Here is a 16656-nt window from a genome sequence, read left to right as displayed (position 1 = left end):
CTCCAAACTGTCTTACTATACTTGGTAAAGAGAGCAATGTTTATTTATTTTTCATAATATACTTAGTACCAAATTGGCTTAAAAGTAAGTGCTCATGTAAACTAAAGTTGTAAACTTGACCCAGATTTATTTTGGCTCCTAGTAAAACTGAAATTTAAAAGAACAAAATAATGGTAAATGAGAAAAAGTCTATTTAATTAATGCAACCACATAGGTAAAATAGAGACAGCTAATGGCTCTAAATCTCTTTGGGGAACAATTAACTTGAGTTTTTAAGTTAGAATTTTAAATCTACTTTTAGGGACAAGATATACATACTCACATAGTTCTGGTCTAGATGCTATCTCCTTGATCCTTATTTTAGTTCTGGTTCTACCACATGGCTCAAATTGCTTGAGACATATATGAACTTTAAGAGGTGGTTGCTCCTGCTGCAGGATATATTCTTCCTATGAACAATTGCACTTCCTTGAAATAGTAAACTCTACTCCAAAGGTCAAGAAGACAATTTATGTCTGTGCTTTTGTATATGTTTCATATGTGTGTGAACGTGTATGTGAATACAAGCATTAAATTATTCTAAGAAAAATTTTTACCTAACAGTTTTTTTAAGACCCTGATTTTAACAATGCCAATATAAATGCCACCTCTTAAGTATTTTTTTAATTGTCATTTCAAAAACCTACTTGGAGGCTTACTAATACATCTTTAGGGTTTAAATAACCTTAATGTTAAGTAGCCTAATTAACCCCACAATGATATATTTAAAATTTTTTCTCCTGTTTTTAGGTTAAAAGTGAAAATGATAGTCATAAATGATAAACTTTATCCTACTTTGGATGCTTTATAAACACTAATAAAAGCAAATACTTTTTCTAATAAAAAGTGTTTCAAGGTACTAATCATAATAATTGAAACATTTAACAAGTAATTAACTTAAATTTATTTAAGAAAACAAAAACTACAAATATAATTTACCTGTGTTTATAATTGTTACATATCTAAGATATGATGTGTGTGTGTGTGTGTGTATGTGTGTGTATGTGGTTTAGAAAAAGCCCCCTGAACTTTCATTTTTAAATGACCTTATTAAAATTGTTATCTGCATTTTACTGTTTTGGTATATGGATTTTAAAAACCTATGAATAAGTTTTAGGGTTTTTTCCCCCTCATTGGACAAAGCCTTTTCTTTTTGGAGGGTCACTGGTTTAACAACAACAAACAACAACAACAACAAGATCTGTTTAGAGAATGATACATACGGTAAATGACAGTTTCTGAAAAAAGGTCTGTGTCTGGCTATGAATGACAAATTCCTGAAAAAGTCTGGATTTGCAGAGAAACTGATGTTCCAATTGAAATTTCAATACTGTGGAGAGACTGGAATCTTGCAGTTTTACAGGCTATTTATCTGAGATAGTTTTAGCCTTCCTGAAGAGCCTTCTGTTGCCCTACTCAGACTCTGACATCTTTTGATTATAAATAAGACCATTTAAAATTATTGACTTAGTATATCATTAGCTCCCACCAACCCCAGAACTAAGCATGATATCAGATAGCATCTTGGCCTGTAGATTAAGCTCCCCCATCTCCTTGTACCTGCCTCTTTGAACCCACTAATGTGTTTTAAACTTGCTTTGATGTATGACTGTCTTTGTCTTGTAAAACTATAAAAATGTCATGAAACTACTTCTCCATTGGGACAGTTTGTAATGACACAGATATGTTCTCTGGAGACACAGCCACTCAAATGGATCCAAAATAAATTATTACTTATTCCTTTTAAGATAAGAGCTGTAGGGTCTTTTTTTTTTTTTTTAAAGATTTATTTATTATATGTAAGTACACTGTAGCTGTCTTCAGACACTCCAGAAGAGGGCGCCAGATCTCGTTAAGGATGGTTGTGAGCCACCATGTGGTTGCTGGGATTTGAACTCTGGACCTTTGGAAGAGCAGTCGGGTGCTCTTACCCACTGAGCCATCTCACCAGCCCCGAGCTGTAGGGTCTTATAAAAAATTATTTTATGTATATAAGTACACTGTAGCTGTCTTCAGACACACAGAAGAAGGCATCAGATCCTATTACAGATGGCTGTAAGCCACCATGTGGTTGCTAGGAATTGAACTCAGAACCTTTGGAAGAGCAGTCAGTGCTCTTAACCGCTGAGCCATTTCTATAGCTGTAGTTTTTATGTCAACACTACTTAGAAAACTCCTCGTGAATTAAACTTGTAAAACTTGTTTTAATGGACAAATATTTAAATTTGTTTATAAGACTTGGTCTATTAAATAAACTAATAATGTAAACTAATATTGTAAATGACTTTTAACTTTGGTTACTAAAATTCAAAATTACCTACAGAGTCTTTCTCAAAGGGAGGGAGGGAGGGGGAAGTGGGATGGGGGACAAGGCAGGGAGGCAGGATGGACAGGAATTCATTACTTAAAAGAAAAATAAAATCACACAGAAGATTAATTCTTATTAAAAGAACTGGAGTGTATCCAGATAATTTTAACCCATTTCCTAGAAGACAGTGAGCTTTCTCTCATTGTCTGAGAGCACAGGCATGTGAACTTAAAGTAGCTGGATGGTACTCCTCTTAGCTGACAATTGAGTACCCCAAGAACCAAATGTTTCTCTCAATGTTTATATTTCTTAGATTTAATTTTTTTATGATATTTAGTTGTTCCACCAATATATCTTTAAGTGATAAAATAATCTTGGTCTTAGAGAAGTTACAAGTGAAGATATAATGTCCTTTCATTTAATTATGCCTTGTAGCTATGACTGCTAACTTACCCTAAGCCCATACGTTATTGCAAATCTAACATTTAAGAGATCCAAGGTTTTTACTGTCCTATATACACTCATTACACAGTATAGTTTGGATAAAATTTTAAAATCTAGTTTTTAAATATAACTTTAATTCTCTTTACTCTAGCTGTAGATAACCAAAGGTTTAGAATTAGACAAAAGATAGCAATCTTAAATAACAACCCCTATGTTGATTTATACATTAAGTATTGATGTTTCTAGTTTTAACTATTATCTAAAAAGTTCTATAGTGCAATTATCCAGCCTTTTAAAAAATCATTAAAGAATGTTTGTATTTTACAAATAAAAAGGGAAGACAATACTAAAGTGATTGGAGGTGTCATTTCCAGCCACTTAAATATGAGTAAGATAGCTCATACAGTACAAATAACTATAAACACAGGGAAATATAGTCAATCTAGGTAAATATGTACATTTTGGTTATTTTAAATACATCTTTCCTTCATTTGTTAGCTTCGCTCCATTAGGTCAAATTGTGTCTTTAATTATTTGATTGTAGATATAGTCATCCCAGTTCATGTGCTATGTCAGATAAAGAGCATAAGAAAATCATTCAGATCTGCATCATGAGCAGATGGTTTAACATCATCCAGGATTTTGTTTCTTAGTGGCCTTTACCTGTTACAGGATATTTGATTATTGTATGTAGAAATGCTAATTATTAGCAAGATGTCAAAGCTTAAATAGGTATAGCATTATTCAGTTGCTGTTAGGTGTGTTCTGAAGAGATGCAGTTTAGGCGTGCCTCTAAAAGCCTCCATAGATAAGAATGCTAATGCATGGAAAGTCCCTGTCCATGTTAAGGCAAGTTGCTTAGGAGAAGGCTTGTGTTTCTTGATGTATGACCCCTGACAAAGTCAGCTGGTCATAGTCAAAGTCAGCTCTAGAGCTAACCCACCATAAACTTGAAATGACTTAGCCACTACTGACTTGGCTTGGAGCCTCCCCATCCCCATCCAAGGGTGTAGGGGAGGAGGCAGAGACTTCTTTTATATGTAATTGGACCTTTCATAGTCTGTCTGTCTGTCTGTCTGTCTGTCTGTCTGTCTGTCTGTCTGTCTCTCTCTCTCTCTCTCTCTCTCTCTCTCTCTCAGAAAAGAGCAACAGAAAAGCAGCTGGCAGGACACAGGCAAAGCACTATTCTAACAAAGAGAACTGTGGAGCCCTTTTGGGTTTGGAGGAGCTCAAGAGAAAGGTAGACTATAGGATAAGGATTGTAAATAGATACTTTGTATGTAATTAAGAAAAGAAAGTTAGCCAGGCGTGGTGGCGCACGCCTTTAATCCCAGCACTCGGGAGGCAGAGGCAGGCGGATTTATGAGTTCGAGGCCAGCCTGGTCTACAAAGTGAGTTCCAGGACAGCCAGGGCTATACAGAAAAACCCTGTCTCGAAAAACCCTGTCTCGAAAAACCAAAAAAAAAAAAAAAAAAAAAAACAGAAAAGAAAGTTACCTTGCTGAGCCTGCTTTATCCTCAGTTTACACTTCTCCTGTCTTTATTGGTATTAATATCAGATAATTTAAAAGGTTACATTACCTATTACCTATTCTTCTTTCCAGAAGATGCTGTCTTGCTCTACTCAGCCTCTACATCAGATCCTAGCAATGAGTTGCTTAGCTATGTGGGAACTTATGATATTTAATAAATAATATGTGACCCCACTCAAAAAATATTTGGTTGGCTAACAAAGAGGACTGCAAAGGAGAGTTTCCAAAAAGCAGCTTTATTTGCAGAAACTGAGTGACTAGAATTTCAGCACTGTGGAAAGCCTGGAATGTGGTAGGTCCAGAAGCTAAATACCTTATCTTGGGCAAGTATTAGTCTTGCCATGGTGTCAGAACTAACACCCTGTGACTAATGGATAAAAATTTATTAATTTACCAGACTGCAAGCTTCTACCAACCTCAAAACTAAGCAGGTTATTCAATAGTATCTTGGGCCTATAAAAAAGATTCCTCAATTTCTATGTACCTACTCCTCTGCTATAACTCCACGGTATTTTAAACTTGCTTTGATTTATGACTTTTTGTTCTATAAAGCTATAATACTTCATGAAACTGTTTCTACATTTGAACATGAATTTGAGGTAAAGTCTGTGTTCCTAGGCCATGGTCACCCAAAATGATTTCAGAAAAACTGTCTTTTATTCCCTTAAGGTTAGAGATGTGGTTTTGAGTCAACACTTTTGACCCAAGAAAGAGGAACATTTCTCCAGTTTCCGTGTAAGGCCATTGATCATCATGAGGTATTCTCTCAGACACCTCCACATTAATGGTTGAAAGTAACAAAAGCCTCTCATCTTCAGTGTCTTTCTGATCAGATGCTCATAAATTTCCTATGCTAATGGCCCTGCCCCTTGCTGGCTTCAGCATCTGGGAGAGCAGACCCCGCACCTTGCTTGGGGCAGTGTCTTAGAGCTGGCCCTGGTAGACAAGTTAGTTAGCCTCTAGTCCTCTAGTCCTGTAGCATTCCAATCTCTCCAGAGTATTGGAGTTCTGATATGTCAACCCCTTTCTGTAAGCAATCGTCCTTTTTTGGAGGGGGCTGGGAGTGTTGGTTTTTTTGAGACAGGAATTCTCTGTGTAACCCTGGCTTTCCTGGAACGGGTTCTATAGATGGAGCTGGCATTAAACTCAGAGATCCTCTTGCCTTTGCTTCCCGAATACTCAGTTTAAAGAGGTCTGCCACCACATCCAGGCTCCATCAGTCTTTTCAGGAGCTCTTGTTCACAGGAAGAAAAGTTTAAAAAGGCGTTTGTTGTCAGTTTATAGATGTGAGCTTTAGAGAACGAAGCAAGAGGTCTTGAGAAGCAGGGCACCAGCAAACTGCTGGCCTAGGGTCTTTGTGTAAGACTCATGGCAGGAACTGAAGTGGGGCAATGAGGAGGGGGTGGGTTGGCCACTCCAGTTGTCCCAATCATGACCCTGTCCTATTCTACCTTTTAGTCATGTTCTCATATATAGATTGCAAATATGTTCATTTGAGGGAAGAAAGCAATCAAGAAAGCAGAAATCCTTTCTTAAATCCCTGTCTTCTGGCCCAGGCATTGCCTTTCAGCTGCAGTGTTGAAATTAAGCCAAACATGGTGTCTTGTATATAGCAGCAGTTTCTTGCCCAGAAAAAAAAAAATCAGATGAAGAAATGGTTGTTCCTATAATAGTTTATATGAAATTAATCATCATGTCTAAGATTCCTTGGATTGATGAGAGAGAGAGAGAGAGGGAGAGGGAGAGAGAGAGAGACAGACATACAGAGACAGACAGACAGACAGAGAGACATAGAGAGACAGATAGACAGAGAGACTGAGAGAGACAGAGAGGGACAGAGATAGAGACAGAGATAGACAGAGACAGAGACAGAGAGGCAGACAGAGAGGGGAGAGGCTTTCGTTGAGTTTCTGTTGCATCTTGGAGATGAAAGGGTTTACTTCATCTGACAGATTCCAGTCTATCACTGAGGGAAGCCAAGGCCAGACCTTAAGGTAGGAGCTTGAAGCAGACGCCACCAAGGAATGCTGCTTGCTGGTTTGCTCCCAGGCCTGCTGAGCTACCCTTTTATAAAACCCAGGTCATAGTACTTCAAATGGTGGGCCTGGGCCTCCTATGTCAACCAGTAATAAAGACAATGCCCCAAATATGCCACAAGCCAATCTGTATAGGCAAATTCTCAATTTATATTCATACTTCCAAGGTGACTGTAGCCTATGTCAAGTTGACAATAAAAACTAGACAGTATACTAATCATTTTCTCCTTTTATTAAAAATACATTTTTCTTACATAATATATCCTGATTATAATTTCTCCTCCCTCTACTCCTCTCAGTTTCTCCCCACCTCCCTTACCATCCACATTCCTTTTTGTCTTTTTTTTTTTTTTTTTTTTTTTGGTTTTGGTTTTGGTTTTTGAGACAGGGTTTCTCTGTGTAGCCCTGGCCGTCCTGGAACTCACTCTGTAGACCAGGCTGGCCTCAAACTCAGAAATCTGCCTGCCTCTGCCTCCCGAGTGCTGGGATTAAAGGCGTGCGCCACCACGCCCGGCCTCCTTTTTGTCTTTTAACAGATAACAGTCGTCTAAAGGGTAATAATATTGTACTGCATTGTATTGCATTGTATTGTACTGTACTGTATTGTATTGTATTATTTTAATGATAAAACAAGACTAATGGATAAGAATAGGACAAAACAAACAAGCCAAAAGAAAAAAAAATGAGACCAAGAAAAGGCATAGCACAAGAAATAGATATACACACATCACATACTCAGGAATCCCATAAAAACACTAAGCTGGAAGTCATAATAGATGCATAAAAGGACCTAGAGAAGAAACATGGAAAGGCTCCAATACAACTTTATGAGACAAGGAACCTCCAAAGATGCCTTTGAATTTGTTTTCTGCTGGTCATTTACTCCTGGGCATGCAGATTACTCTCAAAGAGTAGTTTGTTTCCCCAGTGAGATTCCCTTGGGGAAAAAACCAGACTTTCATTTTAAAGTGGTTATCAACTGGAGGTTGCTAGTAGTGGCTTAGGAATGGGGTCATGTGTTCACTTTCTTTTCAGCTCTAGGACCAAATCTGGTACAGACCTCTGCAGGCCCTGTGCATGCTGCCTCAGTTTCTCTGAGTTCATATGTGTGCAGACATTGTTAGTTTACAGGGTATTGTTTTCTCAATGTCCCCTACCTCCTCTGTCTCTGTCTTTTTCTCTCTTTTGAAAGATTTATTTATTTATTTATTTATTTATTTATTTATTTATTTAATGTTTGTGAATACTCTTTAGCTGTCTTCAGACACATCAGAAGAGGGCATTGGATTCCACTACAGATGGTTGTGAGCCACCATGTAGTTGCTGGGAATTGAACTCAGGATCTTTGGAAGAGCAGTCAGTGCTCTTAACTGCTGTGCCATCTCTCCAGTAGTCCCCCTCTGTTTCTCTTCTTTCTTTCTTTCTTTCTTTCTTTCTTTCTTTCTTTCTTTCTTTCGTTCGTTCGTTCGTTCGTTCTTTCGTTCTTTCGTTCTTTCTTTCTTTCTTTCTTTCTTTCTTTCTTTCTTTTTTTAATACAAACATAGACTCTATTAAATGCTGCTCAATCCCCAGTGAAGATCTCTCATTATAAAACAGTTTTCCATACAACTGCAAGGCAAGTGGCTGGAATGGTACTGGTAACAATAAGTGTGAAAAATACCTGACAGGTAAAAACAGACAAAGCTTCTACATAGTCAAATCTGAGGACACCTGCTGCAGTTCCTTTAAATAAAGCCAGGCAGTGATAGCTAGCAGTCTGCAACACACTGTGGGAGGGACTCAGAGCTCCACCCTGCAGGCAGGCAGGCCTGGGGACTGGCAGGGTGAGGACTGGGAAGGCCCTGCCTCCAGCCTTGGAGGAGAGGAATGAAGGAGGCGAGCCTCGGGTCCACCCGTGGCCTGTGCTGCTCCACACACGCTCCAGGGTGCTGCTGCTGAAGCGGGGATTTGGGAACATCAGAATTTTGGCTTACTTTCCCCCCAACTTTAATACTTTGTGCTTCAGAAGCCTGGAAATGTCAGATGTTGTAAAACCCAGAGTATGGCAGTGTCTTTAATGAGGCTGGGCTCTTGTCCCCCGCCCACACCTCTCTAGGAGAGGTGAGGGAAGGGCAACACCTCTGCTTATCTTACGAGACTCTTTCCTCAACTATACTCAAGGTGTGCAGCACCAAGGTGTGCAGCACGGTGAAAACACATGATAAAGGAAGTGTGCAGAGGATGGCTTCATCTGTGTGTGCAGCACAACTGGGCTCAGGTCGCAACACACGCTTGCCACTCCCACGATCACCTCTCTCAACAGAGACAGTGACACAATCCATGATTAGACAGAGTTTACAATATACTGTGGCCGTGATACAGCACAGGGCTATGTTTTAGTCCATAATTGTTTTGCTTTTACGCTTGCCAGGAAAAACTGGCCTCCTAATTATATTATACTGATGAGGTCTGCTCTGAAGTTTTTATATATTCCAAAAAAAAAAAAAAAAATGTACAAAACTACCGCCCAGCAGGGGGAGCTGATCTTTATTTGGCACTGGTAGTGCTGCAAATACTGTGCATGTTGTAAGCATTATTCTGTTTCTCTAGAGCCTTCTTCAGCTGCAGCTCTTCTAGTTTTTTCCATAACTCTTCCCGTTCCAGTTCTTTCTTCTCTTGTGGGAAGCCACATATGCCATTACAAGGTGGTGCTAGCTACCGCTGGCTACTGCGCATAAGTCTGGGTAAACAACCAATGTGTAAAAGTTTTTCACCAAGTCACTGCCTGGCCCTGGGCATGATAATGAGGCTCAGGTGAGGTACTGAGAGAGAATCACCAATCAGATGAGAGACATGCAAATGAGGTATGATAATGAGGCTCTGTGAGGTACTAAGAGAGTATAACCAATCAGATGAGGGACATGCAAATGAGGTAGAATGCATAACCAATCCGGGTGTGAGACACGCCTCTCCTAGACCTATATAAGTAGCACCAGTTCTGGGCTCTGGTTCTTCTTGCCTATGCAGTCAATGCTCTCCAAATAAACGTGTTGCAGAAGGATCCTGTTGTGGCCTCTGCTTTGCTGGCGAGTAGGGCGCTCACATTCTCTCTCTGTCTTTCGGCTTTGGCTTTGTAGGAACTAGTAACATCGTCAAAAAGCTTGCCTTTCATCTCCATGAGGGTTTTCAGCACATTGCACACCAGTGCTACAATAGGCTGATTCCAGTGTTCTTTGGACATTTTATACAAGCTGGCAAACATGATTGGTAGGATTTTATCAATATTTTCTTCAATCAAACTAAGAATATATTCATTATTCCAGAAGTACAGTGCTCTTTCTGCAACCTGGAAATGAGAGCTGGAGACACACTTGGATATCTGCTTAAAAAGCGGCTCTTCAATTTTTTGAATTGTGTTGATTCAATGACATCTAAGATATCTTCAATTTCTCCTAAAACATCACCTCTTTCTGACTTCATGTTTTTGGCCAAAATTTCAGCAGTCCTCTGATCACCGGCTCTGTCAGCGTTGTGTCTTTCTCCAGGAACTGCACAACACAGTACGCCAGCTGTGCGTGAAACAAGGCCAATCCTTTTGCAGTATGCATAGGAATAAGAACCTTCATTAGAAACTGCTTATGCTCTGCTTTCACTGGCAATGCAAAGCCATTGATGATACTTTCCAATATTTCAAGGAGCTCAGCCACACCATTGAAATGTTCCGTTTCATATATAAACCTGAGGAAAATGTTGTTAATCTGCTTTCTGATGAAAGCTCTCAGGCCAAGGAACTTGCCATAAATCCGATGCAGGACGGGTCTTCAGGAAGTCGCGCTCCCGTGGCTCTTCACTATCAAAAAGCTCCAGGAGCTGTTGGACAAACTTCTGATCAATGTATCACTTTGCAATGCTGGGCTGGAAATCAGCACTCTCCAAGAATCTTAAGAAGAATTCATACACCAAGCTGTATGTGAGGCCAAGAGGCCTCAAGTGTGGGGTCATCATTTAAAGTGGCATCTTTGAGCTGGGGCAGGGGGTGCAGCTCCGCCTGGCTGCCCTGGCTGCGGAACTGTGATGAGCCCTGAGAGCGCTTCTGCCTCTGCGCCTTGCGCACCGATTTCCGGGTGAAGCTGTCCACTTTCTCTGAGGCCGAGATAGTGGCGCAGGCAACAGGTGCGGGCGGCGACCACTACCACATCTCGGCGACCCGGGGGCAATCGGCGGAGGACGGGCACAGCGGGCCTGCGCCCCTGTGTCCCGGGCCCCGGCCGCGCCGCCCTCGCGCTCCGCGAGCTGCTCCTCACCGGACAGCGCCTCACTGCCGCATCCCCGCGCCGCGCGGCTGCCTCCCGGGGCTGGCGGAGGGGAGGGCGGGGGCGCGCGGGCCGCACAAGTTACTGACGCCGGGCGACAAGGGCGGGCGGAGGCGAGCCCGAAGTGTCAACCGCTGGGGCGAGCGCGCGGGTGCGGACGCCGGGCCGGGAGCCTCCTCCCGGGGCGCTTCCATTGCGGGTCCGCCCGAGCTGCCGCCGAGAGCTCGTTCTCCTGTCAGCGATGGCCCCTCATCGCCCGGGGTGGCCACCCGCACCCCGATCCTTGGATCCTTGGAGCGTTGCCCTTGCTCAGCCTCCCGCGCCCACCGGCCGCCCACGGAGCACGCCCAGGAAGCAACTGCTACAACTTGAGAGGGTGGCTGGCTAGGGCGGGGGGTGGGGGGGGACTCTGTGCGCGTGCGTGCGCGCTCCCGCGGCCCGGAGGTCCTCGCGGGGGGGTGGGGGTGGGTGGAGGAAGGCGTTGACTGACAACTTCTGCAGGGTCCCACTAGCCTCCCGAGTCTCCAGGCGCCCCCCTCTGTTTCTTAAACTCTTGCTGTCTCCTCTTTTATGGGGTTTCCTAGTGGACTGTCAGTCAAAGAAGATATTGCTTGTAAGATATTCCTACAAGTTTTGTGTCACCATTCCACTAGCATATCTTGTAAGCAGGGTACCTTTGTAGACAGTGGTGCTGTGGCTGGGTTGATGCTTACAAATCTCTTTTGACAGATTATAGAGTACTTTCCTGTAGTATAGATGCTGTGTTGATTTGAATATGCTTGGTTCATAGGAAATGGCACTATTAGGAGTTGTGGCCTTGTTGGAGGAAGTGTGTCACTGTGTAGGTGGGCTTTGAGGTCTCCTCCTATGCTCAGGCTCTATCCAGTATGGATGAGACCTGGCTGCCTGCATAGAAGAGTTTCCTTCTGGCTGTTTTTTGGATCAAAATGTAGAATTCTCAGTTCCTTCTTCAGCACCATGTTTGCCTGCAGGCTGCCATGCTTCCTGCCATGGTGATAATGGACTAAACCTCTGTATTTAAATTAAATGTTTTTTTAATTAATAAGACCCAATTAAATGTTTTCCTTGATAAGTCTTGGTCATGGTGTCTCTTTATAGCAATAAAACCTTAACTAAGACAAATGTCAAAAAGTGTAGAGGGTCTTTAAGATCATGCAGTAGTCAAAATTAGGGACATGATACTCAGGGGTCAGTTAGTTTTGGATCCTGTTCTTTTTGTATTGGGTTGGTTTTTGTTTGTTTGTTTACCAGTTGTTATTATCTGTTGAGATGAGTTGGGATCTCGCTGACCATATCACTTTAGAAGCACTGAAGCCATTTCTCCATGTTGACTATCCCCTTTGGAGAATGAATGTTGAATAGAGTCAAACATCAGGGTTTCCACAGCTTCTCTGACCAAGGAGACAGAGCTGCAGGACCTTAGGAGAGATTCCTCATGATTTCCTGGGACCTGGTTGACCTTGGAAGGCAAAGATCAGAATACCGTGACTTCCATTTAGTTCTGCTGTCCATATTGGTACAGACCTCCCACTTAGTTACTTTTGGTTGCTGTAATAAAAGACCATGACAAAGACAACTTACAGAAAAAGACTTTATTTTGTTTTATGGTCCAGAACAGTAATGTGATGCTTCAAATGAAAATGGCCCACATAGGCTCATCTATTTGAATGTTTGGTCTCCAGTTTACAGAACTATTTCGGGGGACTAGGAGGTATGGTCACTGGAGGTGTGTCACTAGGGTTAGCCTTTCAAGTATTAAAAGCCCACACTATCATAGTTAGCCCCCCTTCTCTCTGCTTCATGCTGGTGAATAAGGATATAAACTCTCAGCTACTGCTCCAGTGCCATGTTTGCCTGCTGCTGCTGTGTTCTGCACCATGATGGTCATGGACTCACCCTTTGAAACTGTAAGCTCCCAATAAACTCTCTTATTAGTTGCCTTGGTCATGGTGTGTTTTCACAGCAATAGAAAAGTAACTAAGAAAGTTAAATGTTCATATAATGGTGACAGGCAGGGCAGCAGGAGCAGGAAGCAGAGAGCTCACATCTTGAACAACTGCAAGCACAAAACAGTGAGTGAACCATAGGTAACATGGAGATTTTAAACACTCATATTCTGCCTCCCATGTCATATCTTAGAACTCCCCAAACAGAATCAGTAACCGAGAGTATCCAAACATTTGAGCCTGTGGGGGACACTGCTATTCAAACTACTGTATTCCACTTCCTGGCCATATCATAATATTTTCTAGGAGCAGAACGTTCCTCAACACTTTTTGTTTCACAAGTTGTATGCTTAGCTAAGTGGGATTTTGCTCTGAGGACAGCCTTCCCTTTGTTCCAGGGCAGAGCAGGGGCTTATTTATTTATTTGTTTGTTTATTCATTTCTTATTTTAGGTGCATGGGTGTTTTGCCTGCATATATATCCGTGTGAAGGTGTTAGAGTTACAGTTTGGGAGCTTCCATGTGGTTGGTGAGAATTGAACCCCAGTCCTTTGAAGGACATCCAGTGCTCTTAACGGCTGAGCCATCTCACCAGCCCCAGAGATGCTCTTGTTAATAGCACTTATGCTCAGCTCTTGGCTGTAATGCTTAGTTCAGTGGTGATCATGTTCTCTTCAAAACTACATTTGTATTTCCTTTTATTCCACTTGCTCCTTTTCATTTATTGCTAATAATAACCATCTTGCAGACTAAATATTATGCTTTCTTAAATTGTTTCCATAAAAAAAACCATAGTGTGTTACTTTAAATTTACTCTCAGACAATTTTTAGGAAAAGTGCAAAAGGCAGCCAAATTCTTTGCCAATCTCACAGGTGTTGTCTCTAGCTCTGCTGCTGAACTTGTTCCCTCTGAAACCTCATTGGGCCTCCATAATCCACATTGCTACCAATATTACTGTCTTTCTGTTTCCTATAAGGATGGCCCAATAACCACTGCTTACATCATTCAACTGCTTTTATTTTCCACAGTTCCAAAATTTCTTCATTCCTCCAGAACCTAATATGGTTAGGTTCACTACAGCAACGATCGATTCTCTGGGTTGAATTCCTATATTATATTTCTGTAATCATTTAAAAACTATTTCTTAACAAAATCGGGATTTACTTTAAATGTTTAGTTTTACTTAAGCTTTACCTAAATGGAATACTAAAGTTAAAAATAAAAGATTGATGTAGCCTTCTGGATGTTGAATAAACAGATTTGGAGGCTGTAAGAGTTTGAATGAGGATGGCCTCTGTAAATCAGAGGTTTGAACACTTGGTTCAAACACATGCCACACCATGACTGTGGCAACTTATACAAAAACAAATAAATGTTTATTTTGGCTTATGGCCCTCAAGTTTGGAGTTCATAATGGTGCGGATGGCATGGCAGCAGCAGGAAGAGGACCATGCACATCTTGAACTGCAACACAAAGCCAAGTGTGGCATGGAATCTTTAAAATCTCAAATCCCTCTCCAGTCTATAGTAACACATTTCCTCCCACAAGGTCGCCATTACCAAACCTTCCCAAACAGCATCACCAACTGAAGACCAAGTGTTGGAACATCCTTGTTCCGCTTATACAGAGGTCATCCTTGTTCAAACTATTAAAGCCTCCAAGCATGTCTACTCAACACTGAGAACATCAGTTACATCGATCTTGTACTTTCAACTGTAGTGTAACATTTGGATAAAGCTTAAGTAGAACCAAACATTTCAAGTAAATCCTGATTTTGTTAAGAAATAGTTTTTCATTATCTTGATTAGACAGTTTTTAAATTTTTAAATCCTTGTAAATGTTTGTAATTGTATCCTTGTAAAAGAATAGATCATAAGAGAAATATACTGATTTAAATAGAACTTTGTTATTAATAAGTTCAGCTTTGATCTCAGAAAATATTATACATACCATATGTTTCATTATTTATATACCTCATGTAACTTACTAAGACCTTCCATGACGTCTTTAGGCTTCCTAGCTTTTTGATTTTGGACGAACACTTACCATATGAGAAATTGAAGGAGCTAGAGGCAGGTGAATTTCTGAGTTCAAGGCCAGCCTGTTCTACAGAGTGAGTTCTAGGACATCCAAGACTACACAGAGAAACCCTGTCTCAAAAACAAACAAACAAACAAACAAACAAACAACAACAACCCCCCCAATTTTATACTTATATACTTTTATACATTTTCTTCTCTTATTTACTGGCAATATAAGCCATGATTTTCTAAATGAAAAGAGTTGATACAATATAGGAAACATATAATATAATATAATATAATATAATATAATATAATATCAATACATATTTCCATGTCTGCAATTGAAAGGTCAAACATGCAATATTTGTTCAGTCCCTGAGAGTAGATGTCTCTGCAGTCTCAATCTAGTGCTGGAATCTCAGGGAGGTCCTACAGAGCTGCCAGTTTTCAGTCTGCTCTGGAATCCCAAAGAAGTAGGTTCTAAAACCGGAGACTGAATGGCTCAGGAACAGGATAGATAAACTTGCCAGTGAAAGTGAAGGCCGGCAGGAAAGAGGCAAAGTTTCCCACTTCCATGTTTTAATATGAGCTACCACCAGAAGGTTTATGGTAGGTCTTCTGAATTCAAGTTGTCTGATTAAGGAAATCCCTCATCGGAATCTTGGATTTTAGTTGCTTTCAGATGCAGTCACATTGACATCAAAGATTAGACTTCATGCCAGGCTTGAGTTTAAAAAAAATAGTGAGAAATGTGGAATAGCCAGGAAAATCAATAGAGCTGAGAATCAGCAGTAGCATACACTCCTCAATTCAAGAACTACTTTGGTTTGTAAGAACCAATTGAAAGCTTCCTGGGAACTAGCATCCTATTCCAGAGATACCTTAATGGCAAGGACTCAACTTCCTGACAGGCAAGGTCAGTCCCTCAAAGGATCTAAATCTGGAGAAGTCAAGCTTTACTTTTAAAAAAATGTATTCCTTGACATAACAAAAATAGGATTGTCTATTTCAGATATGGCATCTTTTTTTTTTTTTCTGTAAGAATTTGGAGCTATCAAGTGGAATTCCAAAAAGAAAGAAACTGTCTATTCTGACCTATGACTGATAGATAATCCCCTAAATTTCCCTTAGAGCACAGGAGACATATTAAGTAAAATAATCCATCAAAATCAGAAGCCCTATGCTAAATGTAGTGGTTGAAAAAGAAAGGCCTGATAGGCTCTTAGATTTGAATATTTAATCACCAGGCAGTGGCATTATCTGAAAGGCTTAGGAGGGTGGCTTTGTTGGAGAAAGTGTATTATTGGAGATAGGCTTTGATGTTTTAAAAAAACCTAAGGAGGGCCCATTGGCTCTTTCTACCTACTGCCTGCAGAACTGGATAATGAACTCTCAGCTACCATGTTTGCCTGTATGCCACCAGAATCTCTACCATGATAATGTACAAAACCTCTATCTCATTGATTTTTCCAAAGAACCAGTTTCTGGTTTTGTTGATTCTTTGTATAGTTCTTTTTGTTTCTACTTGGTTGATTTTAGCCCTGAATTTGATTATTTCCTGCCTTCTACTCCTCTTGGGTGTATTTGCTTCTTTTTGTTCTAGAACTTTCAGGTGTGCTGTTAAGCTACTAGTGCATGCTCTCTCCAGTTTCTTTTTGGAGGCACTCAGAGCTATGAGTTTTCCTCTTACAACTGCTTTCATTGTGTCCCATAAGTTTTGTTGTACCTTCATTTTCATTAAATTGTAAAGTCTTCAATTTCTTTCTTTATTTCTTTCTTGACCAAGTTATCACTGAGTAGAATGTTGTTCAGCTTCTACATGTATGTGGGCTTTCTGTTGTTTTTGTAGCTACTAAAGACCAGCCTTCGTCCATAGTGATCTGATAGGATGCAGGGGATTATTTCAATCTTCTTGGATCTGTTGAGGCCTGTTTTGTGACCGATTATATGGTCATTTATGGAGAAGGTACCATGAGGTGCTGAGGAGAAGGTATATCCTTTTGTTTTAGGATA

General features: G+C 40.7%; 1 protein-coding gene and 1 pseudogene across 1 annotated transcript in view; one reads left to right on the top strand and one right to left on the bottom strand.

Annotated features, from left to right (window-relative positions):
• LOC147004104 (uncharacterized) overlaps positions 1 to 16656 on the top strand; it is a 522844-nt gene that overhangs the window by 175832 nt on the left and 330356 nt on the right. The window lies entirely within an intron of this gene.
• Positions 9358 to 10340, bottom strand: LOC147004116 (serine/threonine-protein phosphatase 2A 56 kDa regulatory subunit alpha isoform pseudogene; annotated as a pseudogene).

This window comes from Mus caroli, unplaced genomic scaffold (genome assembly GCF_978045245.1).
Source record: "Mus caroli unplaced genomic scaffold, Mus_caroli_1 scaffold_6, whole genome shotgun sequence".
NCBI lineage: Eukaryota > Metazoa > Chordata > Mammalia > Rodentia > Muridae > Mus > Mus caroli.
This window is presented reverse-complemented; position numbering and strand designations above follow the sequence as displayed.